This window comes from Heloderma suspectum, chromosome 4 (assembly GCF_057233095.1).
Source record: "Heloderma suspectum isolate Gila_16-S chromosome 4, 16-S_ref, whole genome shotgun sequence".
NCBI lineage: Eukaryota > Metazoa > Chordata > Lepidosauria > Squamata > Helodermatidae > Heloderma > Heloderma suspectum.
Window position 1 is genome coordinate 139,262,818 of NC_139461.1, and position 21,664 is coordinate 139,284,481.

The following is a 21,664-nucleotide window of genomic DNA, read 5'->3' on the forward strand; positions in this document are numbered from 1 at the left end:
TTTGATGGGAAGCCAGTGTAGCAAACTAACTAACTAATAAAGACATGGAGTGGATATGAGAGGAACAGTAGGTCACATTGCAGTAGAAATCTAGACCATTGATCTTCCACTGGTGATTTCTTGCCCATTACTTGGCCATGCCCCAACCCAAGAGGGATCAAACTAAGGAAGATCAAAGTACCGGCACAATTACTCTTTTAATTAATTTTCTTATAAGAGAAGGAGAAAGAGAGCCTGGGGAGGGGGAGGGGGAGAGAAACAAAGAAGTAGAAAGAACAAGAGGGGAAAAACAAATAAAGAGACAGAGGACAAACGTACACTACAAACGTATATTGGTGTTTTGTTCTTTTCAGTTCACCTGCCATGACTTCCCCCACCCCAAAGAATGTTGGGAATCATAGTTTCATTGGGGTGCTGAGAATTATGTTAGAGAAGAGATCCCTAGTGCTCCTCACAGAACTACAGCTCCTGTGGTCCCTTGGGGAGAGGAAATAGCTATTAAACTAATTTCAGTCAGCGTAGTGTAGATATGTCCCGAGGAAAAAACACAGAGAAGAGCAGGAGTTAACATGGTAAAATATTAAAAGTGGATGCCATGTGGAAGACTCCCACTGATAGACTTGCTCTTACTACAGGGGAATGATTAAGCACACACACAAGTTCATGGGCGTGTGCGCGCATGCACACACACACAGACACATTCCCACTCCTCCTCTCCAAATTGCACCCCCCAGGCTGGAAGAAGTAGCCGTCATGGCTAGGTTACCTGCAACATGCACCTCTTCCCTTAGCCTTGACTAACTTCAGCTGGATTAGAGCCAGTATTGTGTTGTTGTTTTAAAAACTAACCATTCGTATCTTAAGGATCTTATGGCAATGCCTTATTAATGTGCATGCTTCTGTTTTAGGTGCACTGCCTGCTCCATCTCAAAGGCTTGGGGAAGTTAACAAAAGCAAAACGACAACACACACACAAAATAATAAGCAAAACTGAATAGAATATTATCATGTTCAGACTGCCAAAGCTGAGCCCCCAAAGGTAGGCCTGGCAATGCATTGGCTTGGTGAGTCTGCAGTAAGAGCAAGTCTATCAGTGGGGGGCAGCCATCAAGAATGCCTCTTTTCACATCCTTGCTGTTAGGATGTACGGATTTTGTTAAATCCATTCTGAATGTGTTGCACAGATTGCCAAGTGTCTTTTGTTCCATCGCCCGCTCATTGACAGAATTAGATTATTTTTTTTTTAGGACTGTATGAGAATTTCGTTCCACTTGCACTAATGCGCATTTGCTCTAATTTGCACTTGCGCTAATGTGCATTAGTGCAAGTGCATATTAGTGCTAATGCACATGTGCAAATCCCTCCAAAAAGTAAAAACTTTTTTTTTTTTTACTTTTGCAAGTCCATGGAACCCATGTGACTCAGATAAAGCCTGCCCGCAGCAAAATCTGCAGGTCAAATTCATAGAGATATGAACTCATTCGACTCCATTGTGGATTTATCTGACATTCCTACTTGCTGTCTAACCCTAACACAGAAATGGTATCATTAGGAGGGAATTCTAGTAATGGTGGCTAGTAATGGGTGAGAATTTCACTTCAGTTCAGCTTTGATAAGAATTTACCAAAATTCGCAAAGTACTCATGTTCAGGACAAATAGAACTTGATATTTTAATAAACTGAAACAGACAGATTTGTCCATCCAGGCCCAGGACTTTGTATGCTTAGCTCTTAAAAATCTAGGTTTGAATCCCTCTGTATTCAACCATGTTTGTGCTGAAAGCATTGCCAGCTCTTCTTTTCTGACAGGCTCCTAGGGATGTACGAAAGTCACTTACCTTTTCGAAGGGTGACATTCGCAGTGGGGGGGAGGCGCTCTGTCCCTCCCCCCGAAATTCTCCCTGGCCGGCTCCGCAGCGACTCTGTGGAGCCGCTGGCCAGGGCCGCCCGCACCTGGACATCCGGCTTGTGGGCTGCACAGGGATGCAAATGGCAGCCGCCGTAGCCGCTGCCATTTGCATCCCTGTATTTTGCCGTGATAGGCTACGTATATATTTATGTAGCCTATCGCGGCAAAAAAAGGGAACGGAAATGGCGGCAGCTACGGCAGCCGCCATTTGCGTTCCCTTTTTTTGCTGTGATAGGCTATGTAAATATTTACGTAGCCTATCACGGCTATAATGAAGAAACGAATGGCGGCCGCAGACACAGCCGCCATTCGCAAAGCAGCGCAAACGGCAGCAGGTAAGTGGTCCATTTCGTGCACCTTTCGCGGGGTGGGGGGACAGGGGGCTTCATTCCGCCACAGATTTCGGGGGATGCCAGTGCATTCAGCCTCACTGAGATCCATGGCGGAATTCTCTGACATCCCTACAGGCTCCTCATCTTTAACAGCTCTATGGCAGGCAAGTACATCATCGTCCCCTCTATGCTGGGAATAGCTGTACCTATTGAATTTGGCTGGTGCAGCTGGGTGAGTATTTCATTTCAGCTCATTTTTTAATAAGAAGTTATCAAAATTCACAAGGTTCTTCATGTTTGGGAGAGGAAGAACTTGAGATTTCAAAAGTTCGAATGGGGGAAATTAGGGATGCTGGAGAAATTCAAGATGGACTAAAAGGAGCTCAGATTTCTAAGAATCCAGCTGCAGAATCTACTGTGGACCAGCCCCCTCAGGCTGCGCGGAGTCTGTGGATTTCGGATCTCCTTCTTTTTTAAACTTTTTTGAAATTTACGCAAATTTATTCATAGGAAAATGTGCAAGTTTCTGCTGAGACTGGTAAATATACGTGGGGAAACGTTGAATGGAATGGGGGACAATACGCGAAATGCTACCTACTGTGGTCAATTGTTGCAAAACCTCTTACAGAATTATTTGTGTATTTTTCCGCATAATGAAAAAAAATCATATCCTTCTGTGAATGGGTGCTGGAATGAATGACATCCATGAAACACAGACAGGATGGATTTCACAAAATCTGGATATCCCTAGAGGAGATAGTGAAGCTGACAGATTCACCCATTCCTGGTTGTGGCCTTATCCAGAAATAAAGAGGCATGACATGTGACATTGGAGAGCCTAGGGCCACAAGATTCATGACTCCATTTGTGTATAAGTCTATGGGCACATCCTCCCGATCGCCATTTAATATATATATATATATATATATATATATATAGAGAGAGAGAGAGAGAGAGAGAGACATGGCAATCAGCAGGGACAGGGAGGAGGCGAATGGCTCCGGCTGGCAGGAGGGAAGGTAAGCGCCCCCAAGCCAGTCCGCCCCCCCCCCCAGAATCCGAGCGGAAGGGAACCACTCTGGAGGATTCCGGGCAGGAGAAACGGATCGCCTCCCCCCCCCCATGGATCCCCCACTGGAATAGACGGTGGGGAATCCGTACACCCCTAGTCCCATTTGGGCCCCAAAAGAGTTCCTTTCCCTGCCTTGAGTACCACTGCCCTGGCTGCCTCTTTCGCCTCTGCGATGCCGCCAGGTGCTCAATGATAAATCACCCATGCCTATGTGCCCTGCCCACACTGCCCCACCACAGAAAGGCACTTTGTCCTTTTTATCCCACCTGCTGAGGATCATGTCACATGCCCCTCCCCCTGCAGTTCTCCAAGGAAGAGGTCATTATCCTCTCCTGACAAACATTACGGTCTAGGTGCAGCATGGAAGAAGTAGCTTCCTAGTCCCCTGTACAATCCATCCTTCAATTTCTCATTTCCCTTCCTTCTGGTTCTGCCTATGCATTGGGGATCAGCCTCCCCAACAGGGCAGGCAGGACTGAACCCCACCCACACCCTGGATTGATTGGCTTGAGCTACATATCTAGATGTGGCACTATGGCCACCTCCAATGAATTCAGGCCGGCAAGGATGGCATCAGCCATGATTCCCTCATACACGCGCCCCGCCACACTCTGAGGAAGGCCCCTTTAGGTCCTTATGCTTGTGAGTGGGCCTGTTTTCCTTTGCCTTCCCCTTCCCATTGTTCCCTCACCCTTTGGGGGGCACCATGCCATTTACTTAATGCCCCCAGAAGGGAAGTCCCTGCTCCTTCCCTTGCAGTCCCCTCCATGTGGCTGAGGAGCATATGAGGCCTACTGGCTTCCTCCCTGCTCTGGGGCCACTCCCAGGCCACCACCCACACAGGACACCTCCACCACAGAAGGTTCCCCCTGAGGCCCTGCTCGCTTGTGCCCCTGCTGCAACTGTCTGCTCTGACTGCTAGATTGGTCTGATCCCTGCCCCGCAGCCCCAGCATGCCCGCTACGGCCTGTTCCTGCCTACTGGCCTGCAGCCCGGCCACCGCCTCACGGCCTGCTTAGTCCCTGCTGACTGCACACATCACCCATGCTTCTGCTCCAGGCGGCCTTGGTGTAGGTCCAGCCAAGCCTTGCTGATCCTCCAGAGGCGGCCCACCATGTCGGTACCTATAATATGCCAACGAAATAGCATGTTGGAGGAGCACTGGGCCCCAGATTAAACAGGGAGAGTAGCACAGGTATACAAATGTGTGGCCACTAGTGCGCCACCTCCCTTTGGAGAGGGCTGAAACCGACTCTGAGGTACCCACAGGTTCCTAGACCTGAGGTAATGGCGCGGGGGGGGGGGGGGGTTGTAGCATTTGCATAGTAAAAACCATGGGTGGAAGGGTAAGTCACCCCTGAACCGCCCCCCCCCATGCCTTGTTCTTGGTAGGCTCATTTCCAAGCTCAGAGATAAGGGTGGGGGAAAACATTTGTTCAATTACCTACTTTTGTACTTTTGGACCACTGTGTGAACCAAACCCAGGTATCCTTTGAAATCCACACTTCTCCAAATTTGGCAATGGAGTTCTCCAGTCCAAAAATGCATATGAAAATGCATATATTAGGGGAAATAGTCTTTTTTTAAAAAGCATTATATTAGGAGATTTGCTTGCAAAAATGATTTTATTACAAAAATGCATTATTAGGAGAAATATGCACAACAGTGCTTATGCATTTTCACACAAACTTTTAACTAAAAATTGTCAAAGTCCAGGACAACTGAACTTAATATTGGAAGAATGGGAAACTGAGAGAAACTGAAATTGTCCGATCAGTCCATCCTTGCTCAGAGGCCAGCTAGGGGGAAAAGAAGGAGTGGGGAGCTGGGAGGAAGAGTTGTGTGACAGAATTGGCAGGTGGGGGAGGACTAAGTCCTCCCTGCCCCCTGTTTCTTCCCTCTCATTGTCCCCAATTGCCTCTGCAATCATTAACATTACAAGGCAAACATTGGTTTGGGAGCCCCCCTTATTGCCTCTTAATGTGTAGTGCTGCTGCTTTAGGCTGTTTAGGGCTTTACAAATTATAACATGCACCGTCAATTGTTCCTGGAAAAGAAGAAAAGAACTGAGCAGACGTTGGGTGTAATGTGCTTCCCAGGTACACATCTATATTTTAATACTTCCAGAAATCCTAGGGTCGGGGCCTTCACTTTAATATGGGGAAACACCATCAAGTGATCTAAGGGAGAAAGGTACAGAAACCAATCAATCAAAACTACATACTCCCAATACAAAGCAGCAGGTGTTGTTTATGTGATGCACAATCAGTCTGTTGCCAAGGGTCAGTAAGGAGAGCACGCACATCTCGCTGTCTGAAGTTAATGGGGAAAGTCCCCATTGATTTCAGCACTTGTGGCTTGTGCCCACAATAGCCCCATTGCAAGCGTCCCTTGGAAACACACCAGCCAAGAGAACCATTTGCTTTGTGTCTTAGAGATAAAAGGAGCAGGACTGGGCAGAGTGTGACAAAGGGTCAAGGTCAGGTGCTGGTCATCTTTTGTTTTTATTGCCATGGCCTTTAAAGTAACTAAGAAAGACTAAATCATGGCCAGAGAGAACACTCTCTAAAGCGAAGTTAACAGTGTGATCTGGGATAACCCAACAAAGCAGAAGACCTTGGCTTGAAGCCTTAACTAAATTGTGAACCAGGCTGTAAGAGGCCCATCCACCCAATCAGTGATGCAGCGAGGTCATTTTGGACCCTGGACTTAATGCTCTTACACGGTGGGGTGCTTTAGTCCCCTGGTTTGAGTCTAATCACTGGCCCAGTAAGTTTCTGAACTGGACCGTAGCATGTAGTAACTTGAGATCTGAACTTCTGGAAAACCAAGAATGGATCTGAAGTAATTTCACCTCCCCTTACTCACATAAGAACACCTATTAGCCAGGGGCAAGTACAAAAAAGAAAAAAAAAAGGAATTCAACACTAAACAACTGCATTTAGGGTTAAGATAACTAAAGAGTTAAAAAATATAAAATGATATTTTTGAACAATAATGTCCTTATGGCAGAAGTTCTTATCAGTGTGTTGCACTGTGCTTGGCAAACAAGTCTTTTTACCTTTTAAACAAATAATTCATTAGGTAATTAAATTCAAGTGAGATTACTCTAATTAAATATACACTGCAGTAGAATCATAATTTCTATGTGGCCTAGTTAAAGATGAACGATCTCTTATTCCTGACAAAAAAGAGAGACAGATACAGAAGGAGAGAGAAAGCTTTAAAAGAATTCCCCAGTGACTGGAATAATAGATTTATACACCACTGTGCAGAGGTCACCGCAAGAAAGGAGAGACACCAAACGCAACAAAAAGAGACTTTTCATGTCTGGAGATACTAGAATTTCAGGTTTTATTGCTCAGAGTTCTATTAAAAGACTTTGTGGAACCTAGGAGGGAATCAAAATTATCTCTCCAGAGGCGATAAGTTATATAAATATGCTCACAAACAGAAATGTATGTCTGAAGGTATTAGTTCTGCGTGATTTCCAAGGAGTAGCCGACGAGGCCTCAGAAGAAACGGCATGCCTTGAAATGCTTGGAAGGGCTTACATTGGCCAAAATACAGCAGGACTTCAGTGAAATTAGAAGAACTTTGTAGCCGGTGTTGTGCTCTATGTCCTGGTTCCCTTTAACAGCATTAGGAGTTCAAACCATAAAGACTTTAATCTGGAGAGGAGAAGTTCCAGCTCTTGGCTTTGATCTCCTTCCTCTCGGCTGTTTCAAACTGACAGTCTGGCTGAATGGCATTCGCCCCTTCCATGTGTAAGACACGGGCTTCCTAGTGTTTGGCAACTTGCTAGCTGCTACACCTGTACTGCAGGAATTTATGTCACATTGCTTCAGGATGGCATTGATTTGGGATCGCTGCAATGGCAATGCAAACTAATTAAAACAAGCACATAAGGAAGCCAATTGGAATTATGGAGCAAAACAATTATTATTTTTGTAAAAGCTTACCGCAGCTGGTACAACAATTGTGCGCCTCTGGCCCCGAGCAAGAGAAAGATGTTGGGGACATCAGATGAATTTTTTAAACAAAACAAAACATAAAAAGTGGCCCAAACATTTCGAATATTGTTTTAGAGACGGAATGAAAATTACTTTGTTAATTAAGACCAGGCTATAAAATATTCATGGTTAAATAATAGATAGTAGGGCTGTCAACCAATTAAATAATTAAGTTGATTAGTTGATTAACCAGCAGTCTTTAATTAATGAATTAATGAATCAATGAATTAATCCTTTAAATTTAAGTAAAGGTGCATATTAACAGAACTTGCTTGAGATACCACTGCAACTGAACAAACAAAAGTAGCTACACATTGTTTTTGTAAGCCACCCAAAGAACTTTGTTATTGGGCAGTGTATAAATATTGTTTATACATAATGAACTAAAAAAATAGGAGGAAAGGCCACTTTTAATATTTCCTTTTTTGTTTGCTATTACTATAAATGGACAACCAAAATTAGGGATGCTCCTGAAAGTGTCAGGTGGCCATGTGTCCTCTGTTACAGAGGACAATCCCCTATTTTAGGAAGCTGGCAGAGGGCAAGTCCTCTGTTTCAAAGTGTCCTCTGTTTGATGGGCGGTGCTGTCCAAGTCCATAAGAAGTTGCCCATTAACATTTAACACCTAAACAGCAGATTGAACAGGTGGGCATACAGGTCATCCGGTCACAGTCTTTCATACTATACTGAGGTATACTGTATTTCTATTTAAATTTTAATAATTATTTCCAAATGTGCAACTACACATATAAATTATCACACACACATTTTATGCAAACCATTGTCCTCTTCTTTGGCGATTCATAAGTGGCCACCCTCCATGAAAATCTCCTGATCTGAACTGGAGAATACAAAATGACCTGAGCCCTCTTGAGGCGCTCAAACTTCAAATTACTCAAGCGACAAGGGAGAGCTGGGATGACTAAGCCCCATTTGTACAGGGAATCCCCTCACTACTTGTATAGCCCCCCCACCACATGATTTAGGATCCTGGAAAATCATGATTCTAAATCACTCATGGAGTCTACATGTGTAGAAAAGACTGCCCACTGCAGACGCTTGCCTCCAACTCATGATGGGTGATGAGGCAGTGATGGAGGAAGGCTGAGTTACCACTCTTGTCCACACAGTGACTAGATTCAGTCAACACAATAACCCACGCTCAAGGATTGAGTGTGGGTTGTTGTTGAACCATGGGTTGTTGAAACACGTTGTCTGAACCCAGCTGTGCTAGCAAACCATGGTTTGTTAACCATGAACAATCCATGAAGAGAATCCATGATTTGTTGCTGGGTTGTGAACTGTGGGTTGTTCGTGGTTAACAACCCATGGGTGGTTATCACGGCTGGTTTCAGACAACATGATAATACATGTCCACTCAGAAGAAAGCCCCACTGACTTTGACAGGACTTATTCACAGGTAAATGTGTATAGGATTGCAGCGGAATACTCCCAAAGTTTAACAGGAGGGAATCCCATTTGGATTTAAAGGCTTACAGACACAAACGGACAAGGGAAAAACTGGTAAGTGTGACAGTTGTGGAGATCCATGTCTCTCCTGCCTGTAATTGTTTGCCACATGCCTTGTTTCAAAGTGGGCCTGTTTTGCAGCCCCTGCTGGAAAAAAAGTGTTAAGTCATAATGAGCACTTAACAAGCCCCATAAATCAGATTTGATTAGAAGAGCCCAGTACTGTGCTTGGGATGGATCATAGATGCTAAAGGAATCCAAGTCCCTATCTACTCCTGGAAGCAATTTATGCACATATCAATTGGTATCATTTTTTAAATTAGCCATTTGTTACTATGAGATGTAGACCTATGTCTCAATCACTCTTTTAAAAATCTGTAACCTAAATGGGGCCGGAGGGGGGGTGTTGAGGGATGCACTAGGATTTATGAATGAAGTTATATTGGTGATAGACTTCTCATATTTACCAAGAAATATTCTTCCACCAGAAACAAAGTGGTGCCCCAAATGGGGTTATAAAATGGGGCAGGGCGAGCATTTATTTATTCACTTATTTGTTCATTTCATTTATCTATTCCCCAACTGGCAAAAGCCCTTGGGGTGGTTTACAATCATAAAACCTGCTGAAAGCAATAAAATTACAGCTAAAACTGTAAATACAACATTGCAAATGTCAACATAATCAAATTTTAAAACATTAAAGACATTAAAAATATAAAATATGTTAAAGAGCCAGCAGTAAAGTTAATAATCAGAGCAAGATGTTAAATATTAAATGCCTACTGGAATAGGAAGGCCTTGCATTGGCATCTAAATGTATACAGTGAAGACACCAGGCGGATCTCCCTGGGGAGGGCTTTCTAAAGATGGGGGGCCACTACAGAGAAGGATCTTTCCCTGGTAGCCACCCGTTGCACCATTGTGGGCAGCAGCACCCAGAGAAGAGCTTCAGAAGACAATCTTACATCACACCTCCACAACTAAATGCCCTCACAGCCCAAGGTAGCCCGCTGGCCATGTATTGTAGCCTGCCAGATACTTAACAGTCCCCTGTCTTGTATTACAGTCCAAGTCAGGCAGCAAAAAAAAGAGGTTTACATGGCAGCCATATGTGTTGCTTCTGTGATGCATTCTGTGGTGGTGGGTCACTACAAATTGTGCAGGCCTGATATAGTCATTTTCCGAATTGCTCAAAGAACTTCACCTGCATTCTCTCAGTAATTCTTATAATCACCCTGTAAGGTAGTCCAGTTTGGCTATATATAGGGGAGTGAGGTTTACAGTGGCTTGTGGATGGCCACTGAGTTCATGACTTCAGGAAGTGAAGCTTCAAGAATACCACAAGCCCACACTAGGTAGAAACTAGCCACTTGGTTATGTCTCCCTTTTAAAAGAATGTTTATTTCTATATATTACATTGAAATCAAGCATTGGATTAAGCATGGGCTGTCACCTATGAATCTGGCAATCTGTTCTAGATCAATGGAAATCCATGGTGACTACATCTATTCTCATATATTGGCCCTAGAGAAAGTCACGCCCAAATTCCATTAGATTAGAGTGGTACCAAAAATTATCTATTTTTGACTTTCAAATTGAAATGCATAACTTTAGAGAGGTGGAAGTTGATCCTGAAAAACACTTAGAATATTCACCATTTTTTTCTATCCTGTCTGGCACTGTGATGGCCTCAGCATCACATTTTCCCCTGGCTGTTTCTTCTTCCACCTTCAACCTTCCTGAATTAGACACATGGATAATCCCATCTAATGAGGTATCATGTACTAGACAGGATGATAACACAACGCTGTGCAGCCAATCAGATTTTGCTCTGTGATGACATCACTAAGGGCAAATGGTATGGATGAAAAATGTTTCCTCCGAATACGTATCTGGACAGGTGGAAGTGTCCACCTGTGCTTACAGTTACTGGTTACTATGATTAGATTTTCAAAAACAAAACATGGCATTCCCAACTGACTGGCACAGGAGACCAGTTTGCTCAGTGGGCCTTTCATTCTCATTTCTCCTTAAAATGGCTACTGGGGAATCAGTGTTAACTGATTAAAAAAAACAGAACTGTTGTTAAGAATTCTTAGTTGATCACCTGCCTTTTAACTAATTAATCAATTGATTAATTAAGGCCATAATCCAGCCCATATTTACTTGGAAGTAAATCCCATTGCCCTCAATGGAACCTACTCCCAAGCAAACATGAATAGTTCAGGCTATATATTGAAACAAATCTGTTGCCAAAACATTGATATGTAAGTGCCTTTTTGAGATACTGGGAAATGTGAGATAAATTGTAATTTTAAAAACAAAAAGATCATCTTTAACATTTTATGTTATTTTTATATCCTATTATTGTGACACACCAACACCAAAATAGACTTCAAACAGAAACAAGTGTTCCTTTAAGTCACAGTTCCTCCAATTAAAATCTAGTCCTTGCTGATTAAAATTCACAACCACCAGTGCATAGATCAGTCCACTGAAGTTTTTATTCCGTAATCTATTGATTAAACCAATTAAGGCTGCAATCCTATACACACTTATTCAATGGGGTTTACCTCTGAGAAGACATGCATAGGATTATGCTGTAAAATTGCATCTTTAATAAGAAGGGTAGGCTCCTGGGTTTTGAAAGAACACACGAAGGATGTTGCAAATAGTAACATTTCCATAGGTATTAATGAATTTGTCAGGTTCACTTTCTCCCACATTTGAATTTTTTAATCTCATGTTCTTTCCATCCTGTGTCTAAAGAAATGTACACATTTTGTTAAGTTCTTATAAAAAAAAAATAAGCCAAATGAAATTCTGACCCATCTGCACTGACCAAATTCGATACATACAGCTGTTCCCAGCTTAGGAGAGACCATGTTGTACCTGCCTGCCATACAGCTGTTATAGTTGAAGAGTCTGCCAAAAAAAAAAAGAGGTTGCAACCCTAACAGCACCACAAACATGGCTGAATACCCAGGGATTCAAACCCAGTCTTTTAGGAACTAACCACTCAAAGCCCTGGGCCTGGATGAACAAATCGGTCAGTTTCGCTTTCTCCCGCATTTAATGTTTTTTCTTTGTTTTAAATCTAGTTCTTTCCAGTGCAGTTATGGAGACATCTGCAAATTTTGGAAAGTCCTCATCAGAAAACAAACTGAACAAAATGTCGCCCATCCCTACTGATATGGCACTGGAGAAAAGTGACCAGAGGGAAAACAACTCAGCAATACTACAGCAAGTGAATAAAGCCTGTTTGATCAGTGCAACAAGAATCGCAGTTGCCTGGTATTCATAGCACAGGGATGTCCCCACTACTGGCAACAAAGAAGTACAAGCTGTGAAGTAGATCTACAGGAGGAGGATGCCCATGACAGATATTAGCAGGGCGCTAAGATGTCTTCCAGGAAGATGGGCACCTAGAAAGATTGTGCAATTAGAAATAGGCCGCAGTTATGCCCTATGAGACTGCCCAAGCCCAGAACTGTGTGGGTTCTGGAGAAATCGCAGAAATGGCAATGCTGCGATCAGCAGTCCTATTGAAAAGAACAATAATGGAAGGGATCGGGATCCCACTGAAGACCTCCATATAAATCAGTGAACACAGCACTTGAGATCATTGTTTAAAATGATAACAATGCTAGTAAGTCAAGCCAAAAGTGCAATCCAGCCACTTAACAGCTTTTGTGACCCCACTTTGACAGGCAGAGTGGGAACGCATCCTGCATCTGAGGTGTCCTAGAGAGCAAAGTGAAACAGGCATTCTGGCATTCAGTAAAGATCCTGCTTCTTGTTGCAGAAATAGATGCGTGAGGCATCTGCTGCTGAGGTTGTGGGCAACCATGGCTACATCTAGACCTGAAGGGGAGCTTTCAGTCCAGAGGCTTCAGATGCCCTTTTAATCACAAGGGCTGGTCTTGCTCCTGTTCCCTTCAGCTGCTCGTAGTGCTAAGTCCCATGGCCTCGAACTATGACACTGAGGATGAACAGGCCGGTTTATGTGGAAAACTCTGGCTGCCAATTTGGCATTTGGCAGGTTCTGATGGTATATCAATTCCTCACTTTAAGCAACAGCCCTAGATGGACTCTCTTCCCCCATCCACCCACACGCAGACACAAGCATGTTGCACTTGCAGTTACACCACATCATGGGTTTTGTAGTTTTATAGACAAGTAAACCCAGCATTCTCATGCATATGTGTTTTATTTGCAAAACAAATGGGGGGAGCCCAAAATAGGAAGACATATTGTAAGAATGCAGATGGTTTGATGCAGAAAAGTTAAAATATTGTAAGAATCCACCATTTGTATTTGTATAAGCATGACTTCTCAAATTCTTTAAAAGCACAGAAAATTTCAGAATGGCTATCAGTATTCAGCAGTGATAGAAATACAAAATTCAACCCACATTTGCTGATGTTCACCACTTGTCCCTGTGCCGCTCCAGACCCTTTGGTGAATTGGCCTGCCTCAAGAGGTGGATTTTTGAGGGTCCATGGAAACAGCAGCAACATGTCATTTATTTAGCTCATTGTAAGGGTCATAATAGTGATGTATGGCTGTGAGAGCTGGACTGTAAGGCTGAGCGCTGAAGAATTGATGCTTTCGAACTGTGGTGCTGGAAAAGACTCTTACAAGTCCCCCAGACTGCAAGGAGGTCAAATCACTGTAGGGATGGGGGAGAATTTCTCCCCAAAACTTCGGGGGGCCGAGTGCCAACGCATTCGGTCCTCCGAAGGTTCGGGGAGAAATTTCTCCACCACCCCCCGCCACCCCCCCGCCACCCCGCCCCCCGGGATGGGACTTACCTTTCACGAATGTCGCTCCCGGCGGCGGGTCCCGGCAGCGGTTCGGCAGGTCTTCGTCAGGGGCGGGGGCGGCAGCTGGTCTTTCGACCGGCTGCCGCCGCCACCATTACAAGAAAAGTTAAAAAAAAAAAAAACGCCCCTGTGATAGGCTATGTAAGGATTAACGTAGCCTATCACGGCTAGATTTGCAAAGTCAGCTGTGATAGGCTACGTTAATCGTCACGTAGCCTATCACGGGTGACTTAAAAAAAAAAAAAGCGCGTACGCTAATGGCGGCCCCCATAGGGAGCCGCCATTTGCGTTCCTTATTTGGTCCCTGTAGTGTACGTAAAGATTTACATAGACTACAGCAAAAATAAGGGCAACGCAAATAGCCCTGAACTTCAGGGAGAGAAGTGAAGCGCCTCCCCCCCACCGCGAAGCAAGCTGCGAGACCAGGTAAGTGACTTTCGTACATCCCTACAAATCAGTCAATCCTAAAGGAAATCAACCCTGACTGCTCATTGAAAGGACAGATACTGAAGCTGAAGCTCAAATATTTTGGCCACCTAATGCGAAGAGAAAAGTCACTGGAAAAGACCCTGATGCTGGGAAAGATTGAAGGCAACAGGAGAAGGGGACGGCAGAGGATGAGATGGCTAGATAGCATCACTGATGCAATGAATATGAACTTGAGCACACTCCAGGAGAGAGCGGAGGACAGGAAGGCCTGGAGTGCTATGGTCCATGGGGTCACGAAGAGTCAGACACGACTGAACGACTGAACAACAACAATAACAAGGGTCATAAAGACATAAAATCAGATTGGGTGAGATCAACAGTCCATCTAGCTCAATGTCCTGTTTCCAGCAGTGGCCAGCCACAGCCAGAACCCAACAAATAGAGGCAACGGGGCCATTGCTTGCTTTGCAGGAGTGGGTGTTCAAAGGTGCACTGCCTCTGCCCCTGGAGATTCCTTTAGTTACTATGCCTAATAAGCATTGAAAGACCTGTCCTCCATGAATTTCTCCGAAGCTGTGTTTGCCCATTTCTGTCACATCCGTGATCCTTCTAAATATAAACTGCTAACTCCTGGCAAACGACCTGGTTGTAAACCACCAAATCATTTCTCTCTGTGTGTCTTTCTCGCGTTCTCTTATCCTCTCTTTCACTGTTTCTCTGACTCTGAAGAAAGAAAGGCATACAGGACCATCAGTGTCCACTGGTGCTTTATGGAGTAACACAAGCAAAAGGCAACTCTCTGCCCCGAAGAACTCACAGTCTAATTGTAGAGTGGGGAGGGGGAGAGACAGCAGGGAGGAAGAAGCCAGGGCAACAGGGAGCGAATGGCGCAAATGCAGCTAGGGATTAGGACTAAGAGATTAAATGACCTCCACGGAAAAGGAGGATTTGGAGGGGAGAAAGGAAGGAAGGAAGGATCTCGGCTTCCGCCCAGGTGTGTGCCCAGCAGCTCGGCCCTCTCGCGTCTCCACGTGGTCGATCTCCTCTCTTGGCCGCTTCCCTTCCCTCCGCGCCAAACGGGCTTTCGAGGGGGGGACGGGCGCTGGCAGCGCCGGGGGCTTCCCTCAGCCTCCTCTCGGCGCTTCCCACCGGCGGTCGAGCGAAGTCCTGGCCTCGGGCCTCCCGACCGGGGGAGGACACGCGCACTTTGCTCGCGGGAGGCCGCCGGAGCTGGCTCGTGGCACCCGCGCTAGGGCTCCGCCTGCGCCGCGGACGTCGCCTTGTTCCGGGACGCCGCGCATTTCGGTCGGCCGCAAAGGCAATGCAAACACGGCCGCCTGAAAATAATGATCATTCTAAAAGCCCGGCGGAATGCAGCCCCGCAGGAGCAAGGCAGCAGAACAAATAAATGCAAGTGCAGCTGGCGCCGCAACTGGGTCTCCCCTGCCCCCCTCCTTCCCCAAAGACGCATAACGCAAGGCTGGGTGGGAGAGCGAGACAGAGGGGGGAGTGGGGGGGGGCAAAAGAACCGCAAAAGTCGCCTCGAAAATGATCCAGGATCCTTCGCGAGACAGAATGGAAATCATTTTGTTAATTAAGGGTGGCTCTATAAACGTCACTGGGCTGGGGAAGATAGATAGGTGGATAGAATTCCGGTGTGTCTTTAACGCTATTGAGATAATATATTAATTTGTAATAGGCTGTGAATAAATACCGCCACTTTAAATACCCTTGACATTAAAGAAATCAATTAGCATTAACAATAAAGAAAATATTAAAAAAAAAACACCCTTCCCTCCCCTGAAATGTATGTTCTAAATATACTCATTTTAAATTCTTAGTTTTAGATTGAAGTTTGTTTGTGTGCTGTTTGAGGTCAGATCCAGCCAAAAGCGGACACTTTAAAAAATAAATAGCTGTTCCATTGATGTGAATGGGAGAAAATGTGTTTTAATAACTTTCCTGCTAAAATGAAACGGGCGTGAAAAGTGCCCGACTTTGGCTGGATCGTGGCCTCCATATCATTATAGATTTATTTTGGCCAAGAAGACCTCCTTCTCCCTCTCGCCACACCCCATTCTGCCCCCCCCACACACACACACACACACACACTTCTTTATCTTTCCTAGTTGTGAACTGCGAAGCCAGGGCGTGGAGGGAGGGACATCTTTGCTGTTGCAAAAAAATATTTTAAACGTGTTGCCCGGCGTAGAAAATCCACCGGACACCGAGAGACACCTCCCCCCGCCTCCTTCTCCTCCCCAACTCCCCAAAGTCTCTCCTGCTTTCCGTGCGCCCGAAAGGAAAGTTCTAAGAAACCACCGCCCGAATTTCCTTGGGCGGCTGCCGAGTGCAGCTAGTTAAACCGTCGCCGTCCTTAAAGTTTCGTAGAAAGGGGGTTGCTTGGGGGTTGAAAGGCACCCGCGCGGGGACTGAAAAGTGGGTGTGTGGGTGACAGTGGCGGAGATGTATCGCCTTGCCGCGGGGAATTGTTTGACACACGCCTTGTTGTCTCGGGGGGGGGGGGGGGTGTTTCTCAGCCCCTTCTGGAGGGGGGGGAGGTGTTAAGTAATAATGCGTATTTAACAAGCCTCATAAATCCGAGCTTGATGAGAAGCGCCCTCCGCTCAGCCCAGCTCAGGCACCGACGCCAAAGGAACCCCCCTCCCCCCCACGGCTAAAGACCCATTTAGCACGTCAAAGCGAGAAAAATACGGCCCGATCCACCACGCGCTCAAGCTGGAGCCCTCCTTCGACTCAAGCGGAGCCCGTCGATTCCGCAGGAGAGAGTTACTCACGAAGCCCGCCCTTCCCTCTTCCCCTGGACCGGTTGGGGCTTCAAAGGGGCGGACACTTCAGCGCTTTCTGGAGGCGACGGCTGTGCTTCCTATCGCCGCTTCCCCAGGAGAAAGTCCCGTGGAACTCAGTGGGACTTCCTTCTGGGCAGACGCGCCTGCCCTGGGCTTGCGCTGGAAGGGTGGCTGAACTCGGCGGGGCTTCCTTCTGAGGAATGCTCCGAACGGCGCGGAAAGAGCCTACGTCTGGCTGGGTCCAGGCTCATTGTTTTCCGGGGGCTACGAATGCAACCCATGAAATCCCAAACTTGGCTGCAGATCGGCCGCTCTGCCTCCTCCGCGCCGGCTCTGAAAGATACTCAGCCTCAAGGGGGACGGACAGACACCATCCCCAACAAACCCAACCCGGGAACGCTGCCCCACTCCCTGAGAAGCAAGCCCCACTGAGATCCCGTCCACGGCAGTCTGCTCCCGGTAAAACGGGGGCACTCGCCACGCTCTCACCCACACTACCCAAATTTAAGGGCACGATCCAGCCATCGGGTGAAAGCGTATCAGGCTGATACATCTTCCACTGAAGTCAAGGGGACTTGTTGTGAGACTGCTGGACCTTTGGCTCACCTCGAGGTTCACAATAACATCAAGTCTGTGGATCTAACGAATCGTTTCCTGCATTTTAAAAAAGAAGAAGCTTAAGGTGTAGGTTTGCTACTGTGAAGTGTAAAAATGGGTGTGTATTATTCTCAACGCAGTAATTATTGGAGGATTGGTTTAAGGTTAGTTTGCAAACGGTCTCCACGTATATACCTTTCTCAGAGTTTGTCAGAGTTCTTCTTTCGCAGGAAAATAACAACAAATAGACCCCCCCCCCGGACGTTCTGGAGGGGAAGGGGAGAAAAAGTTTTGTTAAACATTGGAGCCCTCGCCTCCCCCAAATCCCCGCAAACCCGGGCGAAAATGGTCGCGAAAAAGAGCGTGTCGACGTCGATCCCAAGGCCGAAAAGCGAACTTCTCCTTAGGAGTCCCAAAGAGGCGAACAAGGGGCGCCATACAGCCCCTTCGATTCCCACTGATTTCACGGGGGGGGCGAGCAGCGGGGCGCTTCAGTCTCCCGTGGAAATCAGTGGGACCTCGGAGCGCCGGGCCGGGCCTGTGTCGAGCCACGCGCGGGTGTGCGCAGCCCGCGATCCGACGCGTGTTGGCCTGCAGGCGTGGTGCGGGTGACCAAACCCGAAGGGAGAGCCGGCCATCCCGCCGTGGTTCGTGTCCCGCTTCTGGTTTGATCCCACCGCTTCTCTTCCGAGTTGGGTGGGTGTCCCCTTTCTCCATCTCTGCCCCCCGCCCAGCTCTCTCGCTCGCTCGCTCTCCTTTTCTTTTAAACCACGGTTTATCACTGCCACCTCCAGCCCTGTACTTCTGAACAGGTTATCGCAACTGCCAGGGCGATCTTCGCCGGCGTCTTCCGCCGGACTTGGCGTGGCGGGTTGTCCCGCAGCGCGGCAGCCGTTCTCGAAAAACATCTGGAGCCGATCCAAGTCGCCGCGCTCCGATCGCCCCTCACCCCCGCCGCCGCAAAACCGGTGCTCTGAACCAAGCGTTTCGCACCCTCGCCTGCTCCCCGCGCCAGGCACCTTCCAGTCCATTGCGAAGCGCCCCCTCCCCACCCGCCCCACGCCGAAACTCGACCAAGCAAGCAGCGACCCCTAGGCCTGGATTTACACGGCTTGTCGAACCCTCGCCAAAATTCGTGGGGTGATTTTCCCCGTTCGATGGGGCTGATTTGTTTCTCTCCAGAAGCTGTTTGGAGGCCTTTGGGGAACGAATTATCATTCATAGTTATTATTTTACTGCCTCCTTATTCTCAGCGTTCAATACTTCTTAACTGGGGGGAGATTCACTCATTCATTTTTTTTTTTTACAGGGGCTCGACTGATTTGAAAGCAGGAACCGAGCTCAGAAACCCCATTCCTTTCAGTGGGCGGCGGACGAGCAAATGCTCCGCTCTCCATTAAAATCGGTGGGCGTGTTCACGGCTGCAACCTTAAGTACACTTACAGGGGAGTAAGTCCCTTTGGACTCCGTGGGGGTGTGGGGGTGCGGGGGGGAGGGTATTTCCAAATGAACCCGCATCGGATCCCGCCGGCGCAGTGCTCCGCTCGGCCTGGATCGTGTGCCTCGACTTCGGCGTCCTCTCGTCGTCTCTCCGGCTCCGCCGCTTTGCTTTCCCTTTTCGCCCTCGCTCGTTTCCTTCGCCTGCGCCTCCGCCTTCTAATCCCAGCCTTGTTTCTTTCCTCTGCTCGGCTGATGGGGCGGCTTGTTCTTAAAAAAAAAAAAAAAATGCGGCTCAACCAATAGATTGGTAGCATCGGTTGCACTCCCTTTAATGGAGACTATTCAGGAATTTAAAACTTTGGGACTCCAGAAATAGGCTGAATATTTAGAAAGCAGATGATAGACAGACAGATTTTCCTACATCATTTGAAAGGGAGAGAGAGAGAAAAGAAAACTTTACACATCACTTGGGCCACCTGCATCCCACGAGAAACCCTGGGTGAGCACGATCCATCCGAAGCCGAACTTTTTGAAGCCCCCCACTGATCTCCGCAGAAGAGATTGGAAGCGCGGGCGAAATCGATGGGGTTGAAAAGGGACGGTGCTTTGGCTGGATCGTGCTCCTTGTTTACTCCAAGAGGGGATGGTGTTTTGTCATAGTGCTTTGCCTATTTGGGTGTGTGTGTGTGGGGGGGGTGGAGTGTATGTGTGGGAGGCTGTTAAACTGTTTTAAAGCTAAAACCCTAAGCACGCCAAGTCCTGGGGAAAATCGGGCTCTCTGGTGAAGCAGGCGGAAATCCAGGCTTTCTCGAAACCGATTTAGGTTGCACTGGTATACTCACTTACTTGGGAGTGAGCCCAGCCCACTGAACTGGGAAAGGGGAACTGACTTCCTTCCAAGTAAACAGGCACGGAGAGCCATCCCAAAAAAGGACAGGGGAACACGCACCTAGCCAAAGTCCCGCACTTTAAAATGCCCTCGGTTTCAGAAGGAGAGTGAAGCATATGCTGGAATCCCTCTCACTGGAGTCAAAGGGGAGGGCGGATCGGGACCCACAAGTCCCCGCAGTCGGTCAGGTCTTCTAAAATTCGGGGAAGGAAAGCAGAACGGATGAGGAGTGTCAGCGGGGGGAGGGGGAGCCCTGCCTGGCCTAGGAGGGAGAAATCACACGGGGGACTCGGGGCGCGCGTGGGTGTAACTCTTCTGGACAGCAGGGAAAGGAGCCGGGTGAATCCGCCACGGCCCGCTCCGGCGCTCGCCGCCCTTCGAAGTTGTCAAGCACCGACGGTCTCCTCGCCTGCTCCTCCCCTCCCTCTCCCGTCCATCGCCCTGAGAACTGAAAGTTCCTTTTGTTCCCCACCCGGCGATTGTTTCCCAGCGCTCTCCGCCGGATCCCGTTTCTCCGTTCCAATCCCGATTGACACGGCCACGGCATTCAGATGAGGGGCGGCAGCCAAGTTCTCCCCGGAGGGATCGTGCCAGAACGAGGGGCACGGCTTCCCTAAAAGGCTCTCTGCGTGGACGGAGGGATCGAGACGGAGTCGTCTGGCCAAATTGGATTCACTCCACATCGAAAGATAAAAAGCTTCGCTGTACAGGCCGCCTTGTGACTGCCGCTTCCAGGGTGCTTCTTGGGACGCTGCAGACTATAAATTCGGGGAATCTTTTTAACGTCCCATTGAATTCAATAGGCGAGGGTCAGGCGTATGTTTAAACCTCCAGTTGAAACCAATGGGAATTCTTTAAAAGCTCTGTCTTGGCTATAGATATATAGTGGCTAGCTCGTGGTATAAAACGTGGCTCACACGAATATATATATATATATATAGGCAAAGACGAATATATATATATGTGTGTGTATATGTATATGTGTGTGTGTGTGTATATATATATATATATATATATCCACGTTTTATGCCACGATCTAGCCACGTTTAATTTCCCTTTTATTTTATTTTATTTCGAGAAGAGGAAATGAAGTATGTCTATTAAAATGAACGAGACTGGAAAGCGCTTCAGAGTGGCTGGATTGTGGTCCAAATCCTTTATTTCTCCCCTTGGATTCTGGCACTACAGGAAAGGTGTGGGTTTCTTTCATGGAGGAGGGAAGCACCAAGAAATTCCTCGGAAGAAAGCCAGTGTGGACGGTGAACACACCAAGTGTTTGGATAAGGTTATGGCGCGCTTTAAGGAAGGCCTGTGCCATACACAGTACGGCCACAAACCCAGGTTTGGCAAATCTACCCGTATGATACTCGTGTTTCATATACACCTGTTTGCTTCATTCACACCTCACATTTTAGGCGTCGACTTTTGAGATTTTTTTTTTTTTTTTAAAGGTGGCCTGTGAAGAGCACTTGAGAAACCAAGTAAGAAAGAATCACTGGTGTTTGAAACACGCACATTAGAAATGAGAGGGAATAAAGAACGAAAAAACAGGACCTGAAATATGAATTGCTCTAAGGAGACAGAGCTGTGGTCAATATCTCTTCTAGATATGGAGCGGTATACAAATACTGTAAATAAATAAAATATAAATAAATATTCCTCCATATTGTTAACCTCTTTCCCACCCTCTTTTTTTGAGTGAGTGTGTGGGGGTGGGTGGGGGCTACAGACAGTGCGTCTGAGCACTTTACTCAGAAGTAAATCTTACTGTATAAGGAAGACAACTCTGTTTTGGTTCTTTTCTAAAAAATAATAATAATAATAATAATAATTAATATTTGTAGACTTCTTAGGGGTATAAGCCACCGCAGAAGCCA

General features: G+C 46.8%; 1 long non-coding RNA gene across 1 annotated transcript; it reads left to right on the forward strand.

Moving 5' to 3' along the window:
- Positions 1-18,987: 18,987 nt before the first annotated feature.
- Positions 18,988-21,464, forward strand: LOC146347449 (uncharacterized). Its single transcript, XR_014790305.1, has 3 exons — positions 18,988-19,397; positions 20,976-21,128; positions 21,239-21,464. It is a non-coding gene; the product is annotated as an uncharacterized LOC146347449 (long non-coding RNA).
- The last annotated feature ends 200 nt before the right edge of the window (positions 21,465-21,664 follow it).